Source organism: Apium graveolens, chromosome 6, assembly GCF_009905375.1.
Source record: "Apium graveolens cultivar Ventura chromosome 6, ASM990537v1, whole genome shotgun sequence".
NCBI classification, from domain to species: Eukaryota; Viridiplantae; Streptophyta; class Magnoliopsida; order Apiales; family Apiaceae; genus Apium; species Apium graveolens.
The window spans coordinates 278,626,033-278,634,029 of record NC_133652.1 but is presented as its reverse complement, the minus strand read 5'-3'; positions in this window follow the sequence as shown (position 1 = coordinate 278,634,029).

The following is a 7,997-nucleotide window of genomic DNA, read 5'->3' as shown; positions in this document are numbered from 1 at the left end:
TAATAGATGTTTTTATTTCTTTTCTTAATATCTCCTAATTTATAACCTAACTCATACAAGACAGACTCACTAAAATTATAATACTTATCAATAAGTAGCATATAGAGCATGTTAACAAGTGAGTAAGTCACAACATCAAAGTTGCTTATTTTACCCGAAAACACTTTAACGAATTAATCACAGAGAAAGCTCCATTCCTTTCTAAGGCCTTTCCTCCTAACCTCACCTAGCTTGGTGAGGTTAAAAGAATAGCCTATAGAAGTGAGCATGTCACTTAAATCTGTGTCTATGCGTGGATCAAGTGTGTTATTATCAGGTAATTGCAAATATGCTTGAATTTTATCACTATTTATGCAGTAACTATTACCTTTCAGAGAGAAGGCAATAGTTTTATCCTTTGAGTTGTACACTGCTGTGGTTGTTAGGAACAAAACACATGCTAATAATTCACACAAGTATACACGTTCGCAAGTAATATAGAATAATTTCTAGTTCATTCCCATAGAAATTCAGACTAATTATGTTCAATTAACACTTACTCACCAATATATGATTACTTCTCAATGTCAAGACAATAACACTTAAATTTGATTAACTAATTATTAACTACAATTAACTATGAGAATTAAACACTTAATTGGTACTTGAATTAACAATATTAAACACACATGAGATCATAACTTCATTACTACTTCCTTCAATAGTTATCATTATTACCCTTAGCATGAAACGGTGATGATATTAATCGAACAACACGAAACTGATAAAAGCCAACTTTCGTTGTACTAATACCATTCTACCAAACATCCACAATTAAGATAGAAGTTGAATAGGCATCAATTATGTTGAGACCCTATATGTCTACAGAATTTGACAACATAACGATTTAAGCACAAGTTATTCTTTATAATTACACAGGGCAAGTAAAACGGTTAGAGTTACCCACTATTCATGCATACATATACATGAACCTATACTAGCATGGTAAGTTCTAAACCTCAAGATCCAGCATCACTTCATAAGAGATTAACAGACTATCTTATATTTTCGCGATGCACATAAGATGAATAAGCGCAACCTATGCTAGATATCATACAATCATCACACACTAAGGTATTAAACAACTAACTAAATAAATCCATAGTAAATCCGTTACGACCCCATGATCACGATTAGCCCATGACAGAACTCATCATCACCATGGGTTAATATGAAAACATGATGATAACACACAATATAAACTAATAAAAATACTTATTAAAACCACAGTACGTCACAAGAGTAATAAGGTTCAAAGTAAAGAAAACTAGCATCCACTGATACAACGAATAAAAGAATCACAAGAAAATATATGCTTCATCTTCTTCATTGCGATGTGCTAACACGGTCTTCATCCTTCTCTCCTTGCTCCTTGCTTGATACCACGCTTCTGTGAAACGTCTCTGAAAACTACTTATATAGAAGCCCACAAGAACCAGCCGTCTCAGAAGTCCAACAAAATAAGGATTATAAAAAATCAGTATTTAAAATTCTCGACCTAAGCGGCCGCCCAGCATTCCTGAGCGGGCGCCCAAGCTCCTGAGCAGCCGCCCAACATTCCTGAGCGGGCGCCCAGCAGGCTACTGGAAAATTTCTCATTCTGCTCCCGATTTCTGCTGCGTTCTGCTCCTAACTTCCCATAACCAATGCCAAGCACTTCCCTAGGCTTATTTCTGATGAATTCTTCCAACATACGCAAGTTATACCCTGAAATGCAAAAACACAAGAAAAACTGTAATAACCCCAATTTTTGGAAATTTTTGAAACCCTTATGAATAGTGATTTTGCAGATTATGCTGAATGAGAAAACTTTTCATGCCACACTATGTAGGGGTTCTGGTATGGATATTCTGAGATTTTATTAGTACTCTATATGGTATATAAGTGTATGTAAAGATCGTCAGAATCCAATTCGGAACACTTTGATTTTTCCCGGAAATCCACTAGATACGGAAAGAATTGAGTATAAGGTAACAGGATAAAAAGGATTTAAATTAAAGGATTATAAGAGAGGGTCATAAAAGGAATATAATATATTGAGAAAGGTTAAGGGAACCTAAGTAATAAGATCCCGGGTATGATCCCTCAAACGATAAACGAAAACGAAAGTTAAGCGAACCGTATAACAGATCAGCGATCATTAGGCAAATAATTAGAAGCTAATCAAAGAGATTAGTGGGGATGATGTTATCCAACCAATAGAAAGAGGACAAAGGAGGGATGATGACATCACAAAGTAATGCAAGCATGACATAAGAAGGAAGGAAATGTGGTGGAATATTAACCACACAAAACCAAGGTTAATTTGGTAATTAACCTAAAACAAATCAAATAAGCAACCAACCAAAACAAATCAAAACAAAAACACAAAACAGTTCATCTTCTCCAAGCTTTACTCTCGGCTTTTTACTATTTCAAAGAAAAGAATTTTCAAAATCCAAGTTCAAGGCTTCCTAAATTGGTAAGATAATTCCCTAGTATTCCTTATGCATAGTTATGGCTATTCTATGAGTTTAAGCCTCCAAATCATTCACAATCTTCTTCAAGAAATCAATGAAGAAGACAATGAATAGTGACTTCAAGAATTTTAACTTGATTTTCTTGTTTTTCCTTTAAGATCCAAGCATCCCTAAGTCATCTCAAGGCTTCTTAAGGCTTCCTATCTACTCACACCACTTCAAGGAAGCTATATCATCTCCAAACCCTAGCTTTACTTTTTTAAATAGGATGATTTTAGTTGTTATGGTGATATAGTAGCTTAATGCTTGTTGGTTTAGAATTTGGGTTGGAGTGGTAGTGAAATGGATGGTGAATCTTGTTGTTTTGGTTAAAAAAAACTTAGGTATAGTTAAATTCAAGCTTAAGCATAAGTATAAATGTTAATATTGAATTGATTGGGGCTTTTATGATGTGGTATGGATGGAGTTTGGATTGGGATGTGATTGTGGCTTGATTATGGGTTGAATTTGAAGGGTATAAAATTGGGAAATCGCGTAAACATAGCCGTCGTAATGTCCGATTTACTTTAGACTGCTTTTGTTCATAACATTTGGACCCGAGAACTCCCTGCTAGATTATGACCATTGCCATATTTTCATGTTACGAGCTTCGTTTTGATATGTAGTTCGTTTGATTCCGATGTACGGTTTAGAAGAAACGACCGTTTTAAGTAACGGCGTTTCGCGAACGAAACTTTTCCCCTCGCCTTACTTTGAAACATAGGTTAAAGACCAAAAAGGGTTAATTAGTGTATGAAACAATTATGGTAAGAGTGTTAGGCAGTTGGTAAGACACTCGCGAAGGAATCGCCTTAAAACTTGTAATGGTTAAATTATAAAAAATGGTGGAGCCGAGGGTACTCGAGTGACTTAAGAGAATCAGTAAGCGCAAAGCGAGCGTTAGAGTCTAAGGTAGTTAGAGTATAGATTTACAAGTGACTTTGGTTTAATTCCAACTTACTTGTTGTTTATAAGTTACCAGACTCGTCCCGAGCCTTTTATCACCCCCAGTCGCTCAGGCAAGTTTTCTACCCGTTATACTGTTGTTGTGATGTATATATGTATATGCATTATCTTGTGATAGATGCATGTTGGTTAATTAGCAAATTTTGCGATATATTGAAGCATGCTGATATGGTATATATATGCATGCCTGTTTCGTATTCTTGCCATATATATCTGTTGGTTCAGTTGATAATACCTATGCTAGATAATAGCGGTAATTTGCATATAACCTTAGTATAGGGACCCAAAGGTGAAAACATTTTCTAAAACCGGGAGTCGAGGATCCCGAGTAGATTGTATATATATATATTTATATATATATGGTTATAGTTTTCAAAACTATTAATCGAATAAGGTTTATTCGATAACTTTAGTTTATTAATGAATATTATCTTGAATATTCATTCGAGGACTTATGACTCCTTTATATTATTTATTGAATATTACTTGGATATTCATTTGAGGATGTATGACTCCTTTATTTTATTTAATGAATATTATTTATAATATTCATTCGAGGTATTATGACTCAGCTTATTATTTAATGAATATTATTTCGAATATTCATTCGAGGGCTTATGACTCAGCTTATTTTATTTATTGAATATTATTTGAATATTCATTTGAGGATCTATGACTCCGATTATTTGCTGAGATATATTCTTTATTTTATTAAAGAATAAGGTGTCGATAATCAAACTCACTTTTGATTATTCAAATTAAGATAGTACTTTCGTATAGGTATATCTTTGGTTATTTAATATTCATTTCAAGTATAAGTTTTAAAACTTCTACTTCAATTATTTTTATAAAGATTATTCTTTATGGAAATATTATTTAAATAATAATATTCAGATATTTTCTAATATATTGGGACTGATTTATTTTGTTAAATCAGCATCACTCCAAACATTCTTAAAAATGTTTTGCGAGTCTTCGAAATAATTTTAAAAGTTAGAGCGGATCCCAAAAACTCATTTTTATATTTAAGATCCTCCTTTCGAAGGGGATTTAAATACTCGCTCAAAACCTGAGGGATCCGGCTCTGTGGTGTGTTTTATATTCGCAACAAGGTTGCTGTCTTGATAAAAGAGTTTTTGATTACTTACCCAATACTCGGGAAGTAAAATTCTTGGAACAAGTTAATCCATTAACAGGCATCGCCTGGGAAATATTGGTGAGTTTTCCTTTCCAACTAGATACGACTTCTTGGTGGAGCCGTATCAACAAGTTTCTACTTGGGGAAAGTGGGGACGAGCTTTACGTTTCAGAGTCATGGATTTCATCTGAACTAGGAGTGGCGTAAGTGGTCGAGTGGCGCCGACCCAGCCTTATTATATTGGCCCAAATGGCCTGGAAGTTCCACTAAGGTGGTCCATTCCTTAGGAGTTCAGTGTTCGGTTGACAAGTAAATCCGACAGGTTCTCCTCTACATGTAGAAAATGGTGGGGTTGCACTACTACGACTGATCATCGTAAGTGGTCTTCCTGGCGCGGCAAACTCCCGTAATTAGTTCATCATCCAATTGGATATTTCTACAACACTACCCAGAGCACTTCGATAGAAAGGCTACGGTTGGGCGATTGTTGAGTGTTGGCAGGGTCAAGTTTTTAAAATGATGTTTGCATCAAATGAAGTATCTAATAACTTCATTTTATTTTGATGATATTTTAAAGGTTGAATCTATTCAAGTATTATCTTGTAGTCTCATCTATGTGATGAACTTTTGAACTAATTATAACTTGAACGGTGGTAGTTCAAGAAGTATTTGGAAAAGATATAAGTATATTGGAGTATCTTGTAACTTTATCTTTTAAACTTATATCTAGTAAATGATTATCTTATGCATGACAAAGATTTTCAGAGTAATGTTGAGACAAGGTTAGATATATGAGATCACTTTGCAACGGTATTTTTATACAGTTATACACTGGAACTCTGTGTGTATTATGCATGGAAGAGGACTTCCAATATTTTGAAAAGTATATATGTATATATATATACTGAATATTTTGTGACTTCATCGCATTAAGATATCAACTTGGTTCATTTCTTTTGACCAAGACTTTCATGAGTACTATGAGAAGGCTCATATATTGTTAATCATTATACATATTATTTTTGGTGGGCTTGCTGCTCACCCTTGCTTTCTTCTTTCATCACACAACATCAGATAGATAAGATGAACAGGACCAAGCTCCCAATTCGCAAGCGGATAGGAAACGTTCCGCAGCTTTCTGGAAGCGTTGAGGCCGCTGTAGCTGAGGTAGAAATTACCAATAGGCTAAGTTTTCAACTAATGATGTACCAGACTTATGTATATTATGAGTTGTAATAATGGCAGAGAAATGTAAATTTATTCAGAAACCTGTTTAAGGTGTATTGGCATGTAATTGTGGAATAAAACGACTTGTGATTTTTTTGGATGATCATCTCTGAGACTATAACTTATGGTGTGTGTGTTGATTGTGGGGTCACAGTACAGAGTAGTTGATTAATTATTAAGATTGGGTGTTATTAAGGGAAATGGAACTCGTGACAATCCGAATCCCCGACCCCGGATTTGGGGGTGTTACAGAAGTGGTATAAGAGCTAAGCGTTATAAACCTCAGAGATGATGTGACGTTAAGATAATAACTAAGATAATAAGAACTCTTGCCAAGTTCATAGTCGGGCTACCTAACGTAGTACTGACAGTTAAAACCCTTATGGGAACCCTTATAAATATCGTGATAGAAGAGTAGTTTGTTATCGTATATGGTAGCGGGACTCCGAACCCTGAGGTTGAGGAGCAACAACGCGATGATGTTTTATTACTAATTGGAGATCGGATTGTGGATTCGATAGAGCGTCCTAACACAGGACCGGATGATGTTCATATTGAGGATGTAGCGGTTGAGGATGTTGTCCTAGAAGGGATTGTTGCTGAGGAGGATCCCGTGAAGGATCCTGACAAGAATGAATAAAGGACCACTGAGGAATTGATGACCATGGTTAGGGCAACTCCCAGAGGTAGGATTGGCCGGTCACTACCAGAGGTTCGTTCAAGTTTGTAAAGATAGTAGCCCCTTTAACGCGGCTTACTCGTAAGACTGAGAAGTTCGAATGGACAGAGAAATGCGAGAACAACTTTTAAGAACCGAAGCAAAGGTTGGTGACGTTCCCTATGTTGGCGTTGCCGGATGGAAAATGAGATTTTGTGAAGTGTAGTGACGCTTCACATTAGGAATTAGGGTGCTTCTTATACAGCACAACAAGGTAATCGCGTACGCGTCAAGACAATTAAGGGAATATAAAATTCGATATCCCCACCCATGAGCTTGGGCTCGTGGCAATAGTTTTTCCTTAAAGATTGGAGGCACTACTTGTATGGAGAGAAGTGCAAGATTTACACAAACCATAGGAGCTCTAGTACATTTTTACGTAGAAAGAGCTCAACATACGCCAGAGGAGGCGGTTAGAGCTAATCAAGAATTATGATTGGGAGATTCTTTATCATTCGGGGAAAGCCAATGTGGTGGCCGATGCCCTTAGTAAAAAGGAGAGACCCAAGATGATAATGTCTTTGGGATAGTTTATAAGAGATTTTGAGAAAATGGAAATAGAAGTGAAGGGAACCGGAGCCGGTACCGAAAAGCTGTTTGAGATTGCAATACAGACCGAATTTTTGGAAAAGAACATATTGTGCCAGAAAAAGTGATGAATGAAGGTAGAGAGCCAACAATTAGATAAAAGATTAATACCGAGAAAAATGATAAGGGAATAATGAGGTATTCCTACAGAATTTGAGTTCCAAACGTTCAAGAGCTTAAAGATGAAATCTTAGATGAAAGCTAGTTTGAGGAATAAGATTTAGAGCAAACCCTGAACGTGATAGTCAGGGAGGTCGCCATCAAGATAGAAGGAACCCATAACATAATGAAGTGGAAAATGAGGATTTTAACGTATAAGATAACCCCAAGTATGGGAGAAGGATGAAACATTTCATACTAAGGAAACAGAAAGTCGAGTAAGGAAAGGAGACCCGGGACGGTACTCCTATATGGAAATTCATGGACCTGTCTAGACAGAACTTAGACTATTATCCCCAACCACCACCTTGAGGAAACAATGCGGTGAGAAATTCTTTCAGGACCTTTAAGTCGCTAAGCTCTCAGAGTTCCAAGGAACAAGCTGACCCAGTAGAGGCAAGAGCCTGGCTAAAGGAAATACAGGAATCATTTGAGATTCTAAATGATTGACGAATCACAAAAGACTATTTTTGTCACTTACCCTCCTAAGAGAGAGGCCACCCGCTGGTGAAAGGCCAAGGAAGGCACGGAGCAAGAGATTATAATAAACTGATTTAAGTTCAGACAATTATTTTCGGGAAAGTACTTCCCAAGGTTATGGAGGTAGTGTAAAAACTTTGGAGCTATAACAAAAACGGATGAGTATGATGAATTATGAATCTAA